We start from the raw sequence: 25,666 nt of genomic DNA, 5'->3' as shown, positions 1-25,666 counted from the left end.
CACACACACACACCCCTCTGTCTCTCTCATCTCCATCTTTCTGACTGGGGGGGCAGCCAATACTTCCCAGAGAGTTGGATTTGGCCTAGGAGCCTTCAGAATTGCCAGCACTAGCAAACCTTGATAAGGAGAAATTCCTCACACTATAAACACGGGCTTACTGTGACCCTCTCTTTATGTGCCATATTTACAGAAACAAATCTCAACCACTCGAATATGTATTTCTAAATAAATGTGCCCAAACCCATCCTCCTCCTAGATCCAAGAATTTCACATCACATTAAGTTTTAGCAAGAGCTGAGCAAATGAACCTCATCTTGGCACAAGGCTTTATGTTTCTCACTCCCTGCTTTCACGAGAGCACAATATGCCCTCATTCTCTGCCCCCCCCCCGCTTTTCTCTCTTTTGAAAACCTCCCATATTTGGAAAATTAAATTTTTAAAAGTCCCTCAGCTTCAGTACAGATTAATCAAAAGTCTCTGGCCAAAGCAGGACTTTGCGGTTTTCAAAACTAATTTCTGATTAAATCAAACCACAATGTTAAAACGATCCATTTCTGGATTAAGTGAATGAGCATTTTACAAGCTGGCATTTTCACTGCCTCCTGCAGCGAAGTCAGCCCTGATGGATAGGCACTCCACAAAAATTATTCCAAAAAATCACCTACAAAACACACACCTTCAAGATGCTCTTCATACAGGCAGCACCGGCTTAAACTACCCTTCTTTGCCAGAGTTCCTGTGGATGACTCTTCAGATGGCAGAAAAGCATCATAAATTGAGTTGTAAATTCTGGTCTCAATACCGTACACCATAAAAAGCAGATACCTGGCATCTTTAGCAGGGAATCTGTGCCAAGTGTTTGCAAGAGGAAGGGCTGAAGAGACAATCTTTTCACACCAGAGCACTCAAGGAGAGGCTGTGGCAGGGAGCTTGAGCAGACGATGGCCCAAGAACTGTAGTGGGGCTTGCGCCTGTCTCCCACTTCACTGTTTGCACTCCAAACCCTGGCCCTTTGAAGCGGGGAGAGAAGAGAGGCGATCCAGAGACGCAGACATTTTGTTGCTTGCTGTTACCCTGTCCCAGTTTCTTCTACAAGGGACAGCTACCTTGAGCACCTGCTTCACTGGAAACCAGAAACCATTGGTCCTTCTCTTTTCCCATGAGCTATTTTGTCAACTGCCGTGCCTGTCATTTCACACAGATGTTGTAGTAGCAGTAGTGGGCACTGAGCTACTATCTGTTGGAAACCTGATAGAATGAGGTTCCATGCACAGAAGGTTCCCAGTGCCCTCCTTGGCATCTCTAAGATAGCGCTGAGAGAGACTCCTGCCTGCAACCCTGGAGAAGCCGCTGCCAGTCTGTGTAGACAGTACTGAGCTAGGTGGACCAAGGGTCTGACTCGGTATATGGTAGCTGCCTATGTTCCTACATACCCGCCCTCCCATCCTATCTTGTCTAGGAGAAGAGCACTGTTCCCTCTAAGGTGTGCGCACGCTCACAAGTTTTTGGAGGTCTGCTCAGTTCATTTTAGATCTCGCTCAGATTGACTCAGGAAGGCCCCATTCTGAATGCACGTGTGCACACACTGCCTTGATATTGCCGCCCAGATCAAAACTCATTCCACACAGAGATGAAAAAAATTAGAGGGACTACTGGAGAAGAGATACATAATTTATGGAACCCACTGCCACAGAATATGGTGATGGCCACTAGCTTAGAGATCTTTAAAAGGGGACTAGAAGCATACATGGAATTCTATCAGCAGCTATCAGTCCCAATGGCTCAGTGGAACTTCCACTGTCAGTGGCAGTCTACTTCTGAATACCAGTGGCTAGGGGACTATATAGCACATAGAGGCTCTTGCCTTCTTGCCCTGCTCGTGGGTTTCCCCAGAGGCATCTAGCTGACCTCTGCAGAACACTGCATCTTCAGTTGGATCCAGCAGGCACTTCTTCGGTTCTTAGAGTGTAGAGAAACCAGGTAGAAGGAGGATCCAATTACTTTGGTTAGCTTCTGCATTACCATCTGGGGAAAGCAGTAGATGTAATCTTGTAGGTTTTGATCATTCTTATCTTCTACAAGTGGAGGTTACATACAATTTAAAATTAATTGCCCATAATTTTAAAAGCACAATATTTTACATCTCTTGCATTTAAGATAAAAGGCAATCAAAAAACTAATTAATCCTCCATTTACTGCTACAATGCAGTGGCATTGTCTCAGTTTGACTACAGGGTAAGCTAGCTGTACTGAGAAGATAAAAAGCCCCTTTCAAGATCAAAATGCAAACATATTCTGTTTTGACAGGACCGTCTTTGTCTAAAAGCATTTAGAGTTCTGCTGTTACTTGAGAACTCCAAATGACACCACATGTCAATGAGTCTATTTTGCTCTTAATGCACGTGGACAGCTCCCTTAATGTGATTGGAAATCACACTCCAGCCACAAGAGAGCTTTTCAGGAGTCAGGATGAAACCATGGGCATTCCCTCTCCAAGAGGATGGAAGAGCCTGCCTGGAGCCATCTATAAAGCTGATTAGACAAATTCAAGGAAGGGAAAAACAGGCCCACAAATGGCTAGTGGCCATGATTAGTACACAGAACTGCGAGGTCGGGAGGCAGTATACCAATGAATATCAGTTGCAGATGACTAAGGGGACAATTGTTGCCTTCAAGCTCTGTTGATAGGCTCCCCAGCGAGGCAGCTAGTTGGCCACTGTAAGAAGAAGCAGGATACCATCCTGCAGGAGTTCAAGTCAACCTTGGGTCCCCAGATGTTGTAGTACTACAACTCCCATCATCCCCAGCCACAATAGCCCTCAGGGAACCCAATCTTGGGAATGCCTGCCATACTGGATGGACCATGGGCCTAAGCCAGCAGGCCTTTTCTTGGGGCCTTCTATATCAAGGATTCTCAATGTTGGCTCCCCAGATGTTATTGGACTTCGACTCCTTTAAACCCCAGCCCCAGTGGTCTTTGGTTGGGGATTATGGGAGTTGAAGTCCAATATCATCTGGGAACCCAACATTGACGATCCCTGTTCTATATCATGAACAGTGTTCTCTCTAATTTTTTTCATCTGTGAGCGGAATGAGTTTTTGTTCTGGGCGGCAGTCTCAAGGCTAGTGTGCGCACACATGCATTCAGAGTGGGGCCTTCCTGATTCCACCTGAGCGGGATCTAAAATTAACTGAGCGGACATCAAAAAACTTGTGAACGTGCGCACGCCTTAGGGGGAACCCTGATCATGAACATCCAGCTCCACCAAGCCGAAACAGGCTTTATTTCCAGCACAACAAAGCAGACATATAGCTGCATGTCAGCAATGCACTTTTCATGCTCACCCAGCTTGCTTGCACCCATCCATCAGTGCCCTTGCAATACTGTCCAGTGCTAAAATCCAGCTTCCTATTTATTGTCTGACCTCTTCGCTCCAGGGTGGGGCGCCTACCAAGCACCCTTCCTGCACTGCAGGTGAAGCTGCCTCCGAGCTGGGTGCCGTTTCCCTCTATCCTCTCAACTTTTGCTCAAGAGATAAGAGTTTAGAAATACAACCCCCAAGCTTCTCTTTCCTTTGGTACAGAATGAAGACCCACCGCATGGAATTTCACATCTGCTTCTAAGGCAAGTGGCAAGGCAGTAGGAACACAGTCTCCGTCTGTTTCAGCACCACAGCACTTTTCACCTTTTCTCTTCATATTTTTCTAAAGAAGGGAAACGGGAGTTATTAAACTGTTAACACTCTTGCTCTCCATGTTGTGAGATCCGTGTTTCTCTTTCCAAACTCCCAACAGGCTGGTGGTGGGAGAGATGTGGGGGAGAAGGAGGAAGAGCTGGAATCTGTGTCAGAAGGTTCACTGTCAAGCAAACTTCTACTTTCAACCTGCAATGCAAGCAATTTTGGAGTGCCGATATTTGCAGAGCACTGCTATGCTTGTAAATTCAGATATTCCCCAACCCCAGGCTTCCACTATCAGCTGCACATTCTGTCCAAACTGTTACACCAATCCTAGGTTTGCTGCCGCTGCTCCAGCAACTGGGTTCTGAAACTTGCTAAGAATCTAGCTGAAACAATGCAGGATGAGCATCAGCGACCCCAGAACAGACAATATTTGAAATACACCACACAGAGAAAGAGAGAGAGTTCAAACTCACACCATATTTGTGGGTACCAAACAGAGAGAGCTGCTAGAGGCTTCAATCCTATCCACACTTACCTGGGAGCAAACCCCACTGAGGACAGTGGGACTTGCTTCTGAGTCAGCAATCAAAGACTGCATTGCTCCAGGAGTTACACAGGCCTTAGACTAGCTTTGCAAACCTCCAAGGAAAGGGTTCCCGTGCAAGAGAGACAGCCATTGACACAGAGCTAAGGAAAGTCCAGAGTAGCATGCAGTCCCAATTTCCATAGAGGAGCATGATTAAAGTGGTAAGACCACTGTACCAATATGGGGAGAGAGTTGGCATTCCCACATCTCTGTGGGGCAAACCCTATTGAATCAGTTGCCACTCAGAGGGCTATATTGAGCTGGAAACTGCCATGCCAATTGAACTGCATCCAGTTGGGACCCCACAGCTGCCAAGGATACTTCTGCAACAGGCTTTGCTTATTCGAGACCACAGCTATATAGCTCCAAGATAGGGCTGAGAGAGACTCCTGCCTGCAACTTTGGAGAAGCCGCTGCCAGTCTGGGTAGATAATACTGAGCTAGATGGACCAAGGGTTTGATTCCCACATGATTCCTATGATTCTGGGAGTTGTAGTCAAAAACATCTGGGAATCCTGGTAGAGGGAACACTGACCCCAAGATCTCTCTCCTGGTCAGTCACTGACAGCTCCTATTCTCCTGCTCAGATCCCATTAGTGTGTATGTGAAGGGGGGGGAGGTTGGCCCCAATATGCATCACTTTATCACTATACAAAGCTGTCCCATAGGAGTCCTCTTACCTCAGTCCATCTAGCCCAGTACTGTCTACTGGCCTCTTTAGCATCTCAGCCTGGGGTCTTTCCCATCACCTTCTATCCAGGCCTTTAACCAGAGATTCTAGGAGCAGACCCTTTCTGCATGTGAAGCACAGACTCAGCCATTGTGCTACGGCCCACCCTCTTGGAATGATACGCAGAGGCCTTTTTAACCCCATTTGCATTTATAGGACATGGAGCGATGCTCTGCCACCCACTTCCTCGACGACCTTGGCAAGGTCACTCCCTCCAGGGCTCTTCATTTTATGAACAGTCAACCTCCCCACTTTACACATGCTTTTTAAAATTTATTTATCACATTCTTATACTGCCCAAAACACGTGTTCTCTGGGCGGTTTTAAGAGGAGAGCTGGTCTTGTGGGAGCAAGCATGACTTGTCCCCTTAGCTAAGCAGGGTCCACCCTGGTTGCATATGAACGGGAGACTAGAAGTGTGAGCACTGCAAGATACTCCCCTCAGGGGATGGAGCCGCTGCTCTGGGAAGAGCATCTAAGTTCCAAGTTCCCTCCCTGGCAGCATCTCCAAGGTAGGGCTGAGAAAGATTCCTGCCTACAACCTTGGAGAAGCCACTGCCTGTATTGTCTGTGAAGACAATACTGAGCTAGACAGACCAATGGTCTGACTCAGTATATGGCAGCTTCCTATGCTCCTTAGATTAGCTTCTCAGCCCTGGCCACACTACCCAACAGTGTACACAAGTACGTGTACACAAGACCCCACTTTCCATGTCCTCTGCAAACCGCGGATTAGGAGGTATCTAACCCTAAGTAATGCTGTGCTTCAGGGCAGGGAGAAGCTTCTGCCTGTTTCAAAGCTCAGAATGATGAGACAGCCCCTGCCTCGGATCCTGAAGTGTGAGCAAAGGACTTGGCGGGGGGGGGCGTTCTTCCACTGCACCAAAGTTCAGCATGATGCAAGATCACCCCCTGATTCCTCCAAATCCTCTGTACGTACTAGAAAATTTAGGGGGAGCCAAGCCAACGTTGGCAGACACCCCCCCCCGGGACATGAACCACCGCTATGGCTCTGCTGCACTCCAGCTCAACTCTCCATCTGCTTCGTCAGAGGTAAGCCAACCTTAATCTTGAGTAATATGCTATAAACTTGTGCCAGAACCCAGAGGACCACCAACCAGGGCAAAATGCAAAATGGTGGCTCAGGGGATGCAACCCTGATGGATTAAGTTTGGCTTTGGTGAGAGAACGCTTAGAAGAATGTTCTAAAGGTCATCTACAGAAAGATTCATGAGCCGGGGAGTCGCGAGGTTCATCAGTTGATGTAAACCGCCCTGAGCCAGTTTTGGAAGGGCAGTATATTAAATAAATAAATAGATAGATTAAATAAATTAAAATGAATGAATGAATGAATAAAATCCCTCTGGACGTTTGGGGCACCAAGAGACATCCAGGAAGGAAGTTGCCCCCAAGTAGAGGAAGGGGCTGTTACAAACTTCCTAGGAAGTGGACCTCAACCTTCTGCACTTTTTATTTGTGCATCATCATCCCATGTCTGGGATGAAGTACAATAACATGCAGTTCGCCACTTCTGGCTAGCAATCAACAGGGCAGCATGGAGGTGCCTGCTCATTTTATAGCCCCACATCTCCTTTTCTGTACAAAAATGAGAGAGAGAACAGAACCTGCCACTTTTATTGTGTAAATTAGTGGAATTACGTGAACCCATGGTGCTATGGGAGCAAGCCCCGCCACTGGAGAATCAGTCCCAGAGATTTCTACGGCTCTGCAGCCCAAAGAAACAATTAGCTAGGAATATTTGGTACATAGCCTTCCTTGATCCACTCTGCCTCATTTTGCTATTTTTATAAAGCCGTCAAGATCACATTAAATATGATATTTTTTAAACAAAAAACAGCAACTTGAGCTGCAACTAAATGCAGTTTTTGAGGCAGCAAAAGGTGCAGGAACAATTTCACACATTTAGATGGAGGTTAGGAGGAGCTGTGCTCCTAACAGAGAGAGGCAGTTTGTGCAAACTGCTTTTAAAAGCCCTATTCACAATGCCATTAGGAACTGCCTAGTTTCAAGGAATCATAATTCTGCTGAGTAGCACATTTGCTTTAAGACCCAGAATGATAATGGTAGTTTAAAGCATAATGGAATAATGGAAGACAAATTTGGAAGGCAAAATCCATTTAGATTGGGCCTTTTTTAAAAATAATAAAAAATAGTGGTTGAAATGTTTCCAAAACTAAGCATGGAGGGTTTGATGGGAAGGCCAGAAAAACCTAGTTATTTGCTGTGGATCTACAAAACCATTCAACGTCTTAATTTAAAATGTATAAAGGAGCATGCAGCTACCCATCCGAGTTTCCCTTGGCCAAGCAAAACAATCACATTGTATTCAACTCTGGAAAAATAGAAGACAAAAGTTGCCATCACCACCTCATCTACAGATGTGCACTGCAGATCCATACATATTGACTGTGTTCCAGGGTGCTTACTCCCCTACCAGCATAGCATAGTGGTTAGAGTGATAGACTAGGACCAGGAAGACCCAAGTTCGAATCCCCATTCAACCATGAAACTCACTGGGTGACTCTGGGCCCCGTCATCATGTATCTCTCAGCCTAACCTACCTCACAGGGTTGTTGTGAGGATATAAATAAGCATGTACACTGCTCTGAGCTCCTCAGAAGAAGGGAGGGATATAAATGTAATAAATAAATACCAATTGCCAATACCAATTAATCTCTTAATAGGTAAAAGACACAACTTTCTCAAGTGCCTTAGCAACGCAGAGGAGTGTTCTCCAACTACCCGAGGAGAGTTTCCTAGAGAAAGAAAACCCTCAGGTGCAATTATCCTTTAAATCACTGGAAATCTGTCTGATGATTCACATGTGTGCCTGTCAATTACTTCTACATGCTCATATCTAGTCGACTATGCAGCAGGTGAACAACATTCAGCATACAACCCACCTCTTGGAACTCAATAAGACAAAGCTTTATTTGGTGCAAGCTACTTTTGCTCCACTGATTTATCTGCTAACACACACACACACTTTGATAGAAGTACAATCCCAGAAGATAACCCCCAAATTCCAGGTACAAAAGCTCACGCCTTTTGCAAAAGCACCACCACACAGGAAATAATCTAGACAAGTGACCACCATCTAGTCATTAGATTACAGCTCCACAAATCACCAACCCCTAAGATGCAGAGCCAGAAGTGCACAAAACAGATTTCCATAAATCTGATTTCCCTGAGTGGGAGCACAGCAAGGCGAAGTGCAAAGGGTGTTAAGTGGTAACTCGTCACCCATTAAGTGATCTTGATTATATGCTCCCAAACTCTTTCCCTGATCTTTAAGTGTCTAGATTATCATTTGGGTTTGGGTTTGTGTTTTTTTTTAAATATTAAAATAGAATCTGGATTGGCATCCCCTGTGCTGACAGTGCTCCAAGCTTTTTGCTTGTATGGGACACACGGGTGCATTACTTAAAAAAAAAAAAAAAAAAGAATGAAGCTACATCAGTAATTGGAGACTTCCAGGGATCTAGAAAACATGGTTTAAAAGGAAATGCAACTACCACCAATCTGCCAGCCATGTAAACAGGCACATTTGCCCTTTCATTCCATTCAGGCTAGGATCCAAAGAAGCACACAGATTAGGAAAGGAAGGCGGCAGTGGGAGCTTGCTTTCCTCGCATCATGCCTTGAAGATCAAGATGCTAGTCTCACTGGAGGGAAACCCACACGCAACAATGCTGACTGAAGTGATTTGGAGATTCCACTGGACTAATTAACTTCTGCATCTGGGTACCAAAGAAATCCTTTTCTCCTCTGCAAGTTAGGAATGCAGATAAAAACTGCCTGGCTACACAAGTCGAGAAGGAGCAGGAGCACAGAGCTCATTTCAAGTCAAGAGTTCCTTTACAGTCTGCTTTATTCAAGCAACCCTTTTGCATTCTCTCCCTTCGCTCCAGATGGCCTTCAACAAAGAGAGCCAAATAAAGGGGACATTTCAGAGCCAATCCTTTTCTTGCTACTTTAAGAAACTCCCCCCCTTCTCCAGAAATCACTAACCCAAACCATCATAACTCTCAGCCATCACTCAAGGGCCGCAAGTAACAGATACAGTACTATTTTTGATTAATATTAGCAATCAATTATTGCAAACATTTAAAGCAAGCCAATCAGGTTCGTGATCTGTGCTGGGCTCCGCAGACCGGAGCAGGCAGAGAGGGTTTGGTTTGGACAGCCTCCAGCATGCAATCACACTTCAGTTTGCCAAGGGCCCCCCTCCCCTTTCCCATCAGCATCGCCACCCAGCTCCCCCTCCCCACCACAGGCCGGCATGGGCCGCATTGGCCCTCCCACTCAGTCACCCCCAGGGAAACCCCATTCATCAAGCGCCCGGGCTGCGTGGAGTGAATGTGGAACAAGGGAAACTGCAGCGGTTTGGAGCGGAGGGAGGAGGAGGGAGGATCAGAAGTTCATCTTTAACTAGCAGCAGGGAAAACGGGGGTCCTGGAAACTGCCTTGATGCGCACCTCCCTGCAAAAGTGCCGCCCCCTCCTCCCACACTCAAGTTCACCAGGCGGGGTGGGGTGTCCTGTACGGAAAGCCATCGGAACGGGGAACTGCGAGAAATAAAAGGGATTCTGATCTCCAAGACAAGGGGGGGGAAGGGTCCCTTACATCGCTTGCAGAGTGGGGGTGGGGGCTTTAAGCGGGGGGGGGGGGAGGGAGGGGAATTAAATCTGTATTGGAAATTGCATATTTGAATTCTTGCAGAAAGGAGTTGAATTTAAAGCCTAGGAGGAGTCCCCGCTGGAATTTTAGCGAGGGGTGGTCTTTTTTTTATCATCCTCGGCAAATAAAGGGTCTGCAAGACGGGGCAGGGGTCCAAGCGTTGCCCTGACGTGCATCTGTGCAGAAAACAGGGTTTCAAAGCTATGGGGAAGGAACTCACCCAAATCACGGGTAGGTAGAGGACGATTTCCGCGGGCAAGGCAAGCCAAGGGAACCTTCACAGGGACTAGGAACTTGGAATTCCGAGCGGAGGCGCTACCCTGAGCCAAAGGAAAGTCCAAGCCCACTCCGCCGAGTTCGCCATTGGGGCGAGGAGGCGGCTTGCCACCCCCAAACCTCTTCCTGCGGAGGACTCGGAGGCAAGCCTCGCTCTCGACAGCGGAGCTTGCTTCCTCCCAGGCTGGCAGGCTAATCGGGGGCTCCCCTAGCCGGGAAAGAAGCCGGGGAGTAGGCGCCCCGCACCGCAGCCCTAAGAGCAGAGGGGCTGCCTATGCCCGGCATCTGCGCAGGGAAGAGGTGCCGGGGCTCAGGGCTGCTGCCTGCCGCATCCTGCCTGACGTGCGTGCAAAGAGGCGGGGGGAACTCTGCACACGCTCAAGGGTTCCTCGGCTGCAGACGGACGCCGGGCGGGCATCCTCGGCGGCACCTACCTGGGAGGAAGGCGCAGGCAGCGGCGGCGGCGGGACGAGCCGGGCAGCTTCTCCAGCCTCCTCCGCGGTGCTGCTTCCCGGCGGCTCTTTGGCTCTGTTGGAAAAGTTGCCGCGGCCACACGAGCGCCTTAAACCCGCCTCCCAGCAGGACGGGGCGGCCGGGGGGGGGCGGAGACTGCGCACCCGGCCCGCCTCCCAGCAGCGCCAGCTCCGCCCCCGCCGGCCTCGCCCTTCCAGCCAGCCCTGGATGCGGCGGCGGCGGCGGCTCCGTGCACTGCGTCCCGTTCACCTGGGGGGCAAGCGACTCCTCTGAGCACGTGCAGAGCGCCCCCGCCCCCGAGGCTTGGCTCGCCAGTCAGCCCCAGTGGATGCGATGGGGGAGCCTCTCTCCCTCCCAAGGAGCAAGCGTGCATCAGAGCAGACCGCGGCCGCAACAGCAGCTTCCCAGACAGGCTGCTGCTGCCGGCCCCTGCCCTCCCGGAGAGGTCTGGACTAGTCTGGGGCCAGCTTCCATCTCTAGGGGGCCGCTCACTCGTGGAAGCCGCCCTGGGGCGGGGGAATAATATGCCCGGGCCGGGGAGAGGAGCCATCCCCAGCAGCCAGAGGTCCCGTCAGTTGGCAACCTTCCTTCCTACGGAGCTGCATGTTCACTGTCTCGCGCATCGCGCTCAGCCGTGTCGCTCCTCCCGGGGAGGGAATCGTGCTAGCTGTTGCCTTTTCAGTCTAATCTAATAACATCATCTCATAAAATTTAAATTTCAGTAAGGTTTTGAAAATAACTTTTGCAGTAAAAAAATACAGTTTGTAATAGGACGTTGCATACTTAAATTGCTGCCCTTAATCTGGCTCTTACCATCTTTCTGCAGCTTTTTGATTCTATGCTGTATTTTTAATGGATTGTTGTGGGATTTTTTTACAATACGCCGTTAGCTGCTCAGAGAGGCTTTTGCCTGTTAGGAAAACTTTAAAATGCAATAAATAAGCAAAAGGTAGTCAGACCTTCCCAAAACCGAGGATTAAATAGAACAGAGAACTACTATCACCACTGCTTTTGGCTTCCCACAATCACTGAGAGAGCTAGAGAGGAGAGCTGGTCTGGTGGCAGCAAGCATGACTTGTCCCCTTAGCTAAGCAGGGTCCACCCTGGCTGCATCTGAATGGGAGACGAGAAGATATCCCCCTCAGGGGATGGAGCTGTTGCTCTGGGAAGAGCATCTAAGTTGCAAGTTCCCTCCCTGGCAGCACTTCCAAGATAGGGCTGAGAGAGACTCCTGCCTGCAACCTTGGAGAAGCCCCTGCCAGTCTCTGTAGACAATACTGAGCTAGATGGACCAAGGGTCTGACTCAGTATATGGCAGCTTTCTATGTTAATATGTTCCTAAGCCACCCTACTATTTCAAGAGGCAACACACGAGTCCAATGCAAGAGAGATCACATGTGTGAACACTGTAAGATATTCCCCAGAGGGGATGGGGCCACTCTGGGAAGAGCACCTGCCCGCTTGCATGCAGAAGGTTCCAAGTTCCCTCCCTGGCAGCATCTCCAACGAGATGGGGCTGGGAGAGACTCCTGCCTGCAGCCTTGGAGAAGCCGTTGCCAGTCTGTGTAGACAATACTGAGCTGGATAGACCAATGGTCTGACTCAGTATAAGGCAGCTTCCTATGTTCCTACTGGCTAATTCCTTCCCTCACAGCCCAAGCCTATACATGCTTACTCTGGAAGTGCAGTATCAGCATTCAGAGAATCCTGGTGGGGCAAATCAGCCAGTATGTGGCCCCCTTCCAGCCAGTCTTAATGGCGGCAGGCAGCACATGCACAGGACCCCTCCCAAAGAGTGGGGTCCTGGGCATTCACCTTCCTTGCCCTGCCCCAAGGACAGTCCTGGCTAGCAGAATGGTACCAGAGGGCTGGGATTTGGCATACACTAATCCGAGGCATAATGACTGCTAGAAAAACTGGGACATGAGTCTGTACATCTCTCCATCAAAACAGGGAACTTGAAGACTTCCTTGAAATGATGACAAGACTGTGTATCCATGTGGCTTAAAAAGTGAAAAAAATATGCACAGCTAGTCCAAGATGCTCTTACAGCTACATGAAGCCTCGTATGCAGAAGCCATGTAATTTGAAAACCATTACTGGGGGTGGAGGGCGCTGGAGTGGGGAAAAAGAGGTTGCCTTTATCCCCAGCTTATGGGCTTGCCAGAAACATCCACTGTCAGCAGTGGAAACAGGAGCGTAGCAAGGTTGGAGTGGGCCCAGAGACAAGATTTTAAAATGGGCCCCCCCTCACTGAAGCTCAGCTCATGAAGTAAAGAAATCTTAAATGAGGCTGAATAGTGGTAACAAAAAGCATAGTAAAATTTATATTATAAATTTATATATATATACCTATGTGCCACAATAGATCATCATCCTAAATTATTTTTTTAAAGGTTTTGTAAATTGTGATGATGCAAATCATTTAATGGTACTAGAGAAAGACATGCTGTTCTGGTCGCTCTAAGACTTAACACTCACATCAATTTCGAAGGATGACTACAACTGAAGGAAGCTCGGGCGGGTCCGTGGCTGGGAGAGTCAGTCATGTGACTTGCCTCGGGGGGCCCCTCAAGGCAGTGGGCCCCCAGACAATTGTCTCCCCTTGCCCTATTATAGTTACGCCCTTGAGTGGAAAGAATCCACTGGGCTGATCTAGCAGGGTTCTTCTTATGTTCTTAATTATAGCTAAATTGAACCTCCATGCCCAGAGGCAGCCTACCTCTGAATACCAGTTATTGGGGAGCTGCAGGGGTGGAGACTATTGCCTTAATACCCTGCTGGTGGGTATCCCAGAAGCGGGGTGTGTGTGTGTTGGCCCCTGTGGGGAACAGATGCTGAACTTACCGGACCTTTAGACTAATCCACCAGGGCTTTGTATTTATGTTATTCTATTTTCACTGCCGCACTGCTTTTCTTTCTCTAAGGATTATGCTTTGCTTGAATTTGCTATCAGCCACCTGAGTCAAGACAAGAGAGGAGGATTATATGCACATTTGCAGTCAGTTTGGCTTCTGGTCCAGTTTTCTATAAACTCCATTTCCATAATCCCTTGGTCACTCCAGAAAGCTATTTCCCCAATTCCTTACCAGGAACAGTTATAGCAACTGCCACAGCAACTCACCTGGTACTACTGCTACTGCTGCTGCTGCCCTATTCATTTTGGCAGGGTGTGTGTTTATTTATCTATTGCATTTCCACTCTATCCAAAGGCTCTGGGCGGTGCACAACAAATTACAAAAAAAAATAAAACAAACACAATTTAAAACACACTGCTTAAAACAATATACAAACAATTTAAAAAATTCAGAGTCTTTAAAAACCTTGGAAGGCCAGGCCAAACAAGTAAGTTTTTAGGGCTTCCTAAAGGCCAACAATGAGTCTAAATTATGGATTTAGGTATGTGGGTTTCCTTCATCAGTTCTCCTAGTTCTGTCCTTAGCTTCCTGGTCTATTATTGTTTAATTATTACTATTTTCTCCCTTTTAAAAAGTGCAAACTTCTTATTAACAACATCAATAATGAATTAGCAACTGTTTATTAAATTATGGGAATGATTGAAGGCCACTGAATATTGATTGAAATTTAGCAATGACTTAATTGAATAAATAAGAGTAGGGTTAATTGCTTCTTTTTATTATTTGGATAAGAATATTAAAAACAAATGTAGACCCATGGGGGGAAATGTGGTTTGTGTATTCTGCTCTTACTTTTTTAGTTATATCGTACCCCAGAAGAGGCTGGGGAAGTCAAAGATAAAGAAACATTTCCTTCTTTTATGTAGGTGTTTAATATATTTATGTCCTACCTGCAGATCAGAAATAAAGTCATTCACTAAATATCCATTACAAATTTAATGGACAGACAGGCCCCTAAAGCCAGAGATTCCCCTCAACATACACACTCCAAAGACACTTGATGCTGGCAGATGTGTGATCTACCCTCCTTTTTAAAAAAGTGGGGTTGGGGGAGTCAAACAATTACAAGTTTGAGTGCTGAAGGCAGAGGCAGCTAATACATGGCCTTCAGTACTAAACACCCAGGCTGGCTTACTGTGAGCTGGCACCAGTCGGACATCCTGGTCCCAAACTACACAGAGCTGTAGCTCGGTGGCCAGATTTGGCTTTTAAAAAACCAAATTCTGGCTTACGGCCCATTTGACTCACAAGTATACCCCTTAGGTTCTGGCAGCCTTCGACACCAGTACCTTGAATTGCACCCAGAACCACTAGAAGCTACTTCAGTCCTTCAAGCAAAGGGGTAACATGCTACTCAATCAGGTGTGTAGCTATAATTGAGCGGGTGGATTAAAAGAACCCGGGCCCCTGAGCTCCTGAGGGCCCCAGCTCCACCCCTCCCTATCTTCTTCATTATCTCTCTCATTCCAGGGGCTGCCGGAGAGAGGGGTGAACACGGGGCCCCTCTCCCCTAGCTACACCCCTGTGCTCAGTGCAGCAAATCTCAGTGAACAAGCTGGATGCTACATTCTGGACCTTCTGTTGAGTTTCTGTTCCTCGAAGAAATGACCACAAAAAGTGCATTGGCATCAAGCCAGCATAATGGCGTGATTAGAGCAGAACTTCTGCACAGCTCTCCTGCAGATGTTGGACTGCAACTCCCATCTTCCCTGGCTATTGGCCGCTGTAGCTGTGGATGATGGGAGCTGTAGTCCCCCCCCCCCAAAAAAAAAAAAGCTGGAGGGCCAAAGCTGAACAGCCCTGAGTACTTGACTATGACAAGGGGAAAATTTCCCCTGTTCAAATCCTCACTTGGCCATGCTGAAGCTTCCTGGATGGCCTGTCACCACTCTCTCTTACTTCACAAGATTGTTGTGAAGATCAATATATGCTGCCCTAAAGGCTGCATAATCAATGGAGCATGGCCAGACCACCTTTCCTCAGGAGAGGACACATCTGGCACAGCATTTGAAGCTGATGGACAGGTCCCCCAGTCACCTGAGTACCCAGATGCAGAGCCAAAGGCAGTAGCATCTCTTAACTTTGGAACGGACCCTTCACAAGGGGTGCAATTCTATCCAGAACAAGGCAAACATTAACAACGGGGAGGAGAGCCAGTCTTGTGATAGCAAGCATGAATTGTCCCCTTTGCTATTTGGATGGGAGATTGCATGCATGAGCACCGTAAGATATTCCCCTTAGAGGCTGTGGCCATAGCTCAGTGCAAGAGTATCTGCTTGCTTGCATGCAGAAGGTCCCAGGTTCACTCCGTGGCATCTCCAGGTAGGGCTGGGAGAGACTCCTGCCTGAAACGTTGAAGCGCCACTGCCAGTCTGTGCAGGCAATACTGAGCTAGATGGACCAAGGGTCTGACTCAGTATAAGGCAGCTTTCTATGTTCCTAGCTCCAAGATCAACTGAGCTACTGATCACAAATACCTCCAACTTATCTGAATTTCAGTTTGTTAGCCCTCACCCAGTCCATTACTGACCACAAACACCTGTTCCCAAAGACAACGGCTTCATCTGGACTAAGTGAAAAGTAGAAATGCAAATGGATATCATCCGCACCTCAATTTAAACCTTTGGTTTCACGTAGATGTTCAACGGCATGGAAGGCACCCCAATGAAGACTGCCCTTTTTACTCAGGCTTTTGGCCCATGAGCTCTCCCTGGCTCTTTTTAAATTATTAGCTGTATTTGTTCTCTTCTTATGGAATTGTTTTTTCTCTTTTTGTTACCTGCCCTGGGGTCTTAGGATGAAGGGTGTTTTATAGCTTATAAATACATTCATACATAAAAAAATATATGGAGGACGCCTTCATAACCTCCAGCCTGTGTTCAGCTAGGTCTGTGCTGTGTCTCCCTCCACTTGTGCTGCAGCCATAATGCTTGCAGTTGCCTGAGCGGCTGTCCAGAAGGAGGGCTGACAGCTCTTAGAGATAAGTGGCTCCTCTTCCCCTTGCCTGGCTTATTCTCTTCCCATCACCATCCAGAGGTGCGCTAACCCCTGGACTTCTGGGCCAAAGTCCAGGGTATCCACACCCCCTAAGGGTAAAGTGTGCTGTCAAGTGGATTTTGACTCCTGGAGCCCACAGAGCCCTGTGGTTGTCTTTGGTAGAGTACAGGAGGGGTTGACCCTTGCCTCCTCCTGCACAGTATGAGATGATGCCTTTCAGCATCTTCCTATATCGCTGCTCCCCAATATAGTACCAGTGGGAATTTGAACCAGCAACCTTCTGCTTGTTAGTCAAGCATTTCCCTTCTGCGCCACTTAAGGTAGCACCCAGAGCCCCTGGGGGCCTCCAAATCCTCTTTAGTCTGTCCCTGGTGGTGTGGCGACCATGCTGTGCCACGGGCCCACACTGCACCAGAAATCTGAGTGTGACCTCTACTTGAGAGATGGAGGGGGAGTAGGGATGGAATATAATAGAAATAAATATGTTAAGTTGCATGTTGAAATGTTTCTGCTAATGCATATTTGCATAAATATACCGTTTTATATTCTTACATTATTGTGTGTTAAGTTGCTGTTTGTGTCCTCAAGAACCCATGTCTTAAAAATACTGCGTGTGTCACAGTGTGTGTGTGTAGGGGGATTATGCTTAACTTGCAGTGTGGGCGGGGGGGGTGCTTTAAAGGCCTTTAGGTCCAGGCTCCAAAATTATCTAGGTGCACCTCTGCAACCATCACTATCCCTACCCTGGTGTTGACAATGGAGGCCCCTCTACTTGCCATATTGCCCCAAAGACGCATGCCGAAACGTTTCTAAAAACCTGATAAAACACCTGTCGATAGCAGAATCGACACCACACTGTAGTAAAGGTGCTGGAAATCAATTTCCTATTTAAATGCCTTCAGTAGCAGGAGTTTCAGAGTAGAGATCCCTGATTTAAATAATCAAAAAGCAAAGACATTCACCAGCATTCCATATAATTGCCTGCTACCCCCAAACCTGCTCCTGTTCAGAGACCAGCTCTAATCTTGATATATCCACTGCTTTCAGGCCCAATCAATCACTCCCAAATTGTAAGTGGCTTTCGCTAGACATACAAGATTGTGTTTAATGCTTCCATTTTGGCACCGTCCCAGCAGCCCTCACGAAAGGGTCTCAAATGTGGCCAGAGGTCCACATCCAAATGCGCGTTCCTTCATGCATGCTCTGCTGAGTGTGGGCTCACGTCTGCATGCTGCTCTCTCTTGCCAGTGTTAACTGGCTGCAGGAGACATGTACAGTCCGCAAGCCCTGGCTTTTTTCATCACTTGGAGAACCAGGGTTGTGTCTATGTGTGTGTCTTTAAACCAAGATTCTTCTACATACCTCCAGGATCCTTCCTGTTCCGCCTGTGGAGCAACCACTTTACAATTGGCACTGGACACACTGATGCTGGTAGCACAGCCTGGAACCTGCTCCCTAAGAATGTTTGTTTCTCGATTCGGCTTCTCAGAACATCAAATTGGCCACATAGGTTAGCATTAATCCAGGGATATACACTGACAGCCATGCCACTTTTAAAAAGGCTGAAGCTGTAATTCTATGCATACCTACATGGGGAATAAACAGAGTGGCATTTACTTCCAAGTAAGCAATCATAAGGTTGGACAAGAGCTTTGCTGTCTTTCCGTACAAATGGCCAGGTGCTTCTCTTGTGCAAGCCCAATTGATTTTAATGTAGCTATGCAACTCCCTCTCACTTCATAAGGACTTGTGGACTTGTGCAGGAGAACAGCCCTGTGGGTCATCCCCTTTACTTTGTTTTTAATAGAAAGTTCCTCTAAGACTTACAACCAGTCTTCCTGTAACAAAGATTCTCAGAAGTTGCTGACTACAACTCCCATAACCCCCAGCCAAAGGCCACTGCAGTTAGGAATGCTGGGAGTTGTGGTCAAAAACATCTGGGACTCCTGTTATAGGGAACACTGCTTACCTATGTTTACACAGTAGTAGATTCCATGTATTTCAGAGGGACTTGTCTAGTAGCCACCTAATGGAGCCGCGGGGAAGTAACTTACCTAGGAAGCAAGAGGTTGCTGGTTTGAATCCCTGCTGGTATGTTTCCCAGAGGAAACACCTATATTGGGCAGCAGCGATATAGGAAGATGCTGAAAGGCATCATCTCATTCTGTGTGGGAGATGGTAATGGTAACCCCCTCCTGTTACTAAGAAAACCACATAGCTCTGTGGTTGCCAGGAGTCTACACTGACTCGACAGCACAACTTTACATCTGGCTAAGAATGCATTGGTCTGTTAGTTCAATTTTACCTCAAAATCAAGGCTGATTAGATTGAGAAAGGAACAGAGAGGGAACCCAATCAGTTGACTTTCAGTCCAATTAGTGTTGGAGATAGACAGGGAGGGTATTCTCACGATCAGTGGAAAGTAACGAAGCAAGCACTCCTCTAACCCCATTTTTTTTACTGTGTATTGCTGCAGCGCAGAGCTGCACCACGGCAACACTTGAGGAGACCCCCGGCCAGGAGGCTGCAAGCAGCCTCCCAGGCTTGGGGGTCTCTCCAGCATGCCCCGCGCACTCACGTGGGGCATCCTGGAACTTCCAGGGGCTGCATGGCCCCTGATCCCCCCGGCCCCTGCCGGCTCCATGACATGGCAGTCGTGTGGGCAACCGATCTGGCCGCCCAGGGCTCCCTTTCGATCATCTGCAGGGAGAGTGGACTAAGCCCACTCTCCCTGCAAACCCCCTTATGGCGCTTCCCAATGATCGTGGGAATTGCCTCAAGGTCTAGAATTTGAGGATTACCCAGTAATGCTGAGCATTCCTAAATCAATGGAAGTAAGTTTCCTTGAACCAGAACCAAATGCCTAAACCCAAGCAGTGGCGACTGATTCATCATAAGAGGTTCCGTAATCAGGCACTCCGCTTGCAATCGTTGATCAATGTTTTCTTTTTCAAGCTGCTTTGCTACATGCATTTTGTTTATCAACACGTTTTATAACTTAGAAAATAAACAGTTTCAAAAATATAAATATTTGTCTCAACAGAAATGATAATGAATTGTGTTCATTCTGTAGAGATACATTGCAAACAAGAGAGTTTGATTTTATTCCACTCCAAAATTCCTCAGTTTTGAAAGGTATCAAAATTTATTCAAAATGGGTTCAAAGTGTCTGTGAGCCAGTGACCAAACCACTTTTAAAAGTTAGTGTGTGAACCGGAACTGAATCAGAGGGTTAAAAAAAAATAGATACTGGTGAACCTAAACTGGACAGAGCCCAAACATTTCATGGTTCATCTCCCTGCATAGCAATTTCAGATCAGTGAGCTTATAACATGAATTCTCTACACACACAAAGCCAAGCAACTGCAAAAATATGTCCCCATGGACAGTATGGCATTAGCTGTTCTCAAGGACTTTAAGCAAGGCAAACAAGATAGTGCCACATAAATCATGCTCACAAAAACAAACCACGCTCACAAAAAATCAGCACGGAAAAATCAAAATATGTGCATTTCAAGCAACTTAAGTTAACACTACCTAATGTGAGGCCCCAATACTGAGTCCCTATGGCTTATACCCTGTGCAGTGAATTAGCAGCCAGGCATAGATCTCAAGTGAGCTCCTTCGAAATCCAAGCATCTCTCCTCCATACAGCACTAGCTTTGAGATTGCTTGACTTTACTGCATTGAAGGTTGATTCAGACTTTTGCAGAAGTTCTTCTGATTCCATGCTTTTGACATAAGGTATAAAATTGAAAGTCGAGGATCTAAGCTCATAAGGGTCAGTTCCTCTCAGAGGGCTTCCTGAGGTTGGCCACTGTGGGGAATAGGGTGCTGGATGAGGTGGGCCTTTGGACTGATTCCACAGGGCTCTTTTTCTTCTTATGTCAGTCATCTTATGAAGCATCATATGAAGCAAAAGCATTTATGCCTACCTAGTCTGTAGGCCCTTTTTATAACAGCCACTGAGGGTATAGAACTAGTGATCAAGCCAGAAATATAGGTGCTCCTGAGGAATGATCACACGTGGTCTGAAACATGGGGGCATACCCCCTTCCCTTACTAAAGGATGTCCCTGTTTCCTAGCCAGGTGCTCCTGCCTTCATGTATCCCCACCAAAAGTGAATGACAGCCTCATCAGAGAGGAGAACAAGCCTTTTAAGATGATTGCCCAAAGCGATGTCTGTTTTCTTCTAAGAGTTAGAAAATCAGATCTTGAGGGAGAGAGAAATATGCTGTCAGAGTGTTGTTTGGAAAATGCACCAGTTTTCCCCTTAATACATGTATCATTTCTCTAATATCAAAGCACGAGCGATTAAACACACGCCGTTTGTTTCTTGAAAGAGCAAATAACAGTTGACAATAATGGTAAGAGAGAAAAACAAGGAACTTAGACTGACTGTTTTCCCTGTGTTTTTGTTCTTTTCTTCTGTAATAGAACTCTCTTTATGAATCACTTTATTCCTTTCAATAAGATACTGTCTCTGCAGTCAGGAATGATAAATGGCAAATAATTGTAAACCTGATATTGCTTTTCAATATTGAATTTATCATGCTGTCCTCTTAACACATATTAAATACTTTAAAGAATTTATATATTTGTTAGATCATTCTGAGATTTCTTCTTCTTCTTCTCTCAATAAGTAAAATTTATTAGTTTTCTAGTTTGGGGGAATCTAAGAGCAGACAACATCATTAATAATACTGAATAATGACGCCAGTCTCTGTTACAGCTAATTCCTTTTTACTAATCCAAAGAACCCAAATCAAATAACATAGATTAGATTTAGGTGCTGAGACCAAAGAAAACAAAATAAAATGCAAACCCACACTGAACGCTTTATGGCTGACTCCTCTCAAGAGTTTTCACCTAAGTAGAAAAAGCAAGGTATTGCATCTGTACATTTCAGACCAAAGGGCCACCGAGAGCCATTCAGCATGGAGACTAAAGATATGGCACACATGTATCCTCTGCTATGAGTCCTACCTATCCTTATGCAGCTGCTGCTCATGCTTTCCTTTGGGTATGTCTGAGCAATGGGAAGCTTGCCTTCCTTCAGAAGGCTATAGACTGTGAGAGTTGGTAGTGGAAGAGGATTGGGATAGGATAAACTGAAGCTCCCCAAGAGCAGGAGAGCAGGATTTTTTGCCTCTGGGAGGGAAAATCCTTGAGGGATAACTCTTATCTGGAGTACAGGATCTGCATATTGCCTAATCCAGCATCCAGTATCTCCCCAGAAGATACTGAACGTAGTTTATTAGTTTATGCATTGGGAGAGCATGAGATGAATACCTGGCTGGAGGCAGCTGACATGAGGCAAACAGAAAGGTTGCCTCCCCTGCTAACTGCTAACCTTTTAAAAGTGGTGATTCTCTTCATTGAGCAGGTGGAGAGCAACTGGCCCTATCCACCCCCAGCACAGCATCCCTCCAGTGGCTGCTGCTGGTGTCTGTCTTGCGTTTCTTGTTTAGATTGTGAGCCCTGTGGGGACAGGGAGCCATTTTAGTTATGTATTTATATTTCTCTATGTAAGCCGCTTTGGGAACTTTTGTTAAAAAGTGGTATATAGAAATTTTTTGTTGTTGTTGTAGGCTCATCAAGCACACCTGGCCAAGGTGGGGAAAGCAGCCTGCTTTACAAACTTTGGATGGACAGGGCAGTAAAGAGGGAGCTAAAAAAGTAAGGAACCTCAAGAGCAGAAGGGGGCCAGCTCTCCAGAGCACCAGAGGCAAGCTGTTGGTTGGTGCAGAAGGAAGCCTGACGCATAGGTGGCATCTGGAAGAGCACAGGCTGAGAAGTGACCAGGAGGCAGAGGAGGCTTCCTAAGAAGAGTGGAAGCCCTGAGAGGGGGACTTCCTGGGGGAAACAGACTATGCTCACTGTGATGTAACAGGGACCCTGCAAGATGCCTGAATCAAGAAGAAGGTGGTTAGCACTGCATTCTTGGGTGAAGAAACCACAGGGTGTAGAACCCCTCCAAAGGACTGCACCTGAAAAGAGGCAAGGACACAAGGGAGAGGGAAGAACTAGTTGATCATCAACAAACTAATCATTGTTGGTGAAGCACTTCTGCTGTTTTCTGAGTCTCTCTTTTGCTGGGTCCGAGGTCCCCATGTAAGCTCAACCACCTGTTAGTCCTTAAGATATGGAACTTTCCCCTTGTGGGGATTATAATGTTACAGAAAGAAAGTAGCAGGATTTCAAAGTTAATTTGAGTCAGAGTTTTTGGGGTTAGAGGGAGAGGTTACCCTTGATAAATCAGCATCCTTCCAATTAAGCCCCTCATAAAGCAACACAGTTCCTTGAGAGGCAAGCCATGACAGTTCAAGTGGTCTAGTCTGCAATGTAGTCATGTCCCAAGCAAAATATCACTTTTCTCCTTGGATTGGTGTGAATATTAATACCCAGGGCTCAGGACCCAGAAAGGATGGGGTCTAGCCCGGGGAGCTACTGTGGACTGTGTGCAAGCTTCAGAGCCCTCTTCAGACACACCACATAAGAACAGCCCTGCTGGATCAGGCCCAAGAAGGCCCATCTAGTACAACATCCTGTTTCACACAGTGGCCCACCAGATGTCGCTGGAAGCCCACAGGCAGGAGTTGAGGGCATGCCCTGCTGTTACTCCCCTGCAACTGGTACTCAGAGGCATCCTGCCTTTGAGGCTGGAGGTGGCCTTTAGCCCTCCGACTAGTAGCTGTTGATAGACCTCTCCTCCATGAAGATATCCAAACCCTTCTTAAAGCCATCAAGGGTGTTGGCTGTCACCACATATTGTGGCAGAGAATTCCACAAGTTGATTATGTGTTGTGTGAAAAAGTACGTCCGTTTGGTAGTCCTCAATTTCCTGGCTTTCCTCGTTTCCAATTTCCTAGTTTCCAATTTCCTAGTTTCCAATCCTAGTTTCCAATTTCCTAGTTTAATTTAGTTAAAAGGATAGTGTAGCAAGTGATGAGAAATATCTTTTTCCTTGGGACCCTGGAGAACCATGCCAGCCAGAGTAAGCAATATTGTGCAAGATGGAACCACAGTCTGACTCAAGAGAAGGTGTCTTCATATCAAAGCATGTATTTTGCACGCAGAAGATCCCATTAAAGACCTCCAGCTGAAGACAGATCACATACCAGGTGCTGACCCCTGCCTGGGACCTTGGAGTGCTATTGCCAAATAGTAGTCCAGCTATACCAATTGCCTGACTTGGAATAAGGCATCTTCTTATGAAGCACAAGGACTGGGAAGTCTCAAATTTTTGTGGTTGAGAAAAGAACTCTGTAGCCGCTGATCAACTAGATTAACTTGAGTTCATGTTTTTCCAGAATAGATGTTGCTCTATTTATGTTGCAGTTCTTGCTTTACGTCCTTAAAGTACAAGTTTCAATTTTATGTAAGTGGCAGTTGCATGCAGATCATTTTGAAGCTTGCTTTCCCCCTCCTACATGCACAGAGCAGATTGCCAGCATTAAACAGACAGGTTGCTTGAAAAGAAGCAGTCTTAATCTCCCTGTGTTAGTACAATGGTTCATGGTCACCTTTATTTTTGGCAAGGGTTATTTTGTTCTTTGCTTCTCCTGGGCCCCATCCTCTGTGGGGCCTTAAAAACCTCCTGTGAGCCCAGGTGACCCCTATTCCACTCCCTCCTTCCTTCTGATCTGCTTGCCCTCAGACAGAAGGCAAGAAAGTATGCTGCCAGGTAAACCATCTGTCTTCATTATATCCTAGGATGGATTCCAGTGTAATGCCTTTTCTCTGTGGAAGTAAATGCAAGCAAAAAAGGCAAAAAAGAAGTTTCATCTGAATACAAAAATTATCATTGGTTTTCCAACAAGAGAGGTGAAGAGGACTTTTGAGTGATCCATAAATGTGCTGTGTATGTGGGTGGGTGGGTTAAATAGCCGGCATAGCACTTACCCTTCTGGCCTTCCCAAACCAGCTCCTTCTATTCCCTCCATCATCTAAATTGTTTGAAAACCCAGATACTAGAAACACAACAAATTGTTACATATGCAAATACATGTATGTTGTCAGATCTGTATTTATTCCAGTTGCAGAATTAGTGTCTATATCGGAAGCCCTTCTGCTCAGTGGAAAAGCAAAAGAATAAAACCAGACTCAGATGAATCAGCTGTCCTAGGTCAGTGTTCCAGACTCCCTGAAGCTGATTAAATGAAAATAGCTGTTCCTAATGCAAGATCAATGGTGTGTGGGGGTGGAGAGGCTGTCTGACAGCACCCATTGTATACAGAGCAAGTCCAATGAGCAGGACATGGACTGGAAATGGGAATTCACTAATTGCTCTGCAGAGACAATGTGATGCAGTTGCTCGTCTGGACACGGGAGATGCAGCCTGAAATACCTGCTCAGCCATGAAGCTCACTGGATGGCCTGAGGCAAACCACTGTCTCTCAGACTCCCTCCCACAGTTGTTGTGAATGATGTGCTGTAACCTGTCCTAGACCCTTGAGACAGGTTGGAAAGAACTCCATATATAGTCAGGTAGAATACCTTGGTGGAAAGTAATGAAGATTAAGGCCTCAGCAAAATAAATCCCACTCCTTAGTTAGCATTACTGAGAGAGGTTGGGAGCAGAATACATCACAGCTACAGGCCAATAGACACCTTTGTATTCGGGGCGCGTGTGTGGTGGGGTGAGGGCACCAGCAATGCCTTTTACTGCAAAGTTTTTTTCATATTGTATTTGCATTGCTTGGCATCGGTGCTGAACAATAATAAAAAGCTGACTCACAAAAATAAAGGCCACAAGAAAAATCCTGCAAGTATACAATAGAAATGTTGTTATGGACTTTTGTGGGCATAAATAGTTTTCAGAATGAAATTGTCAAGTAGGGAAACCGCAGTGCACTCAAAGTAAAGTCATTTTAATATTCAAGAGGACCTCAACCAGTATGGATTTCTTCCGCCATCTCCAGCCCGGTGTTCTGTAATTTCCATTTTTTTAATTATCTGACACATGGGGAGCCATTCAATGGAGAACAGAGGGGAGAGGGAATAGAAGAAAGATAATTCAGAGGATGAAGAGGAATAAAAGATAGATGGGTTGTCTTACATTCTTGAGAATGAGAAACATTGCAGAGAGGAAAATCTGCCTGGAAGTTCTCTGGTGCTGTGCTGTTATGCAGTCCCCACACAACAGGCCTGTTGAAGAGAGCATCCTGCTGCATGCTAGAGAGTGGAGAACGTAAGAAGATCACATATTCTGAATTAAATAACTCATTAGTTAATTGAGTCACTTAATGATTCACTTGATAAATATATCATTAATCCAGAATAAATACCACCCTT

General features: G+C 46.5%; 1 protein-coding gene across 31 annotated transcripts in view; it reads right to left on the bottom strand.

Moving 5' to 3' along the window:
* Positions 1-25,666, bottom strand: part of MEGF11 (multiple EGF like domains 11) — a 289,113-nt gene that overhangs the window by 257,761 nt on the left and 5,686 nt on the right. For 20 of the 31 annotated variants that reach the window (XR_008311408.1, XR_008311409.1, XM_053272175.1 and 17 more), the window contains 5 exons: positions 25,431-25,546; positions 17,731-17,954; positions 13,578-13,668; positions 13,301-13,413; positions 3,601-3,708 (listed from right to left, as the gene is read on the bottom strand). The gene's annotated coding sequence lies outside the window, so the exon portion shown is untranslated. Of the gene's footprint in view, positions 1-3,600; positions 3,709-4,221; positions 4,236-9,923; positions 10,370-10,413; positions 11,224-11,266; positions 11,344-13,300; positions 13,414-13,577; positions 13,669-17,730; positions 17,955-19,945; positions 20,630-25,430; positions 25,547-25,666 lie in introns of those variants that run through there. The other 11 variants (XM_053272177.1, XM_053272166.1, XM_053272195.1 and 8 more) reach the window with 8 other exon arrangements.

The sequence above is a fragment of the Hemicordylus capensis genome, chromosome 10 (assembly GCF_027244095.1).
Source record: "Hemicordylus capensis ecotype Gifberg chromosome 10, rHemCap1.1.pri, whole genome shotgun sequence".
NCBI classification, from domain to species: domain Eukaryota; kingdom Metazoa; phylum Chordata; class Lepidosauria; order Squamata; family Cordylidae; genus Hemicordylus; species Hemicordylus capensis.
This window is presented reverse-complemented; position numbering and strand designations above follow the sequence as displayed.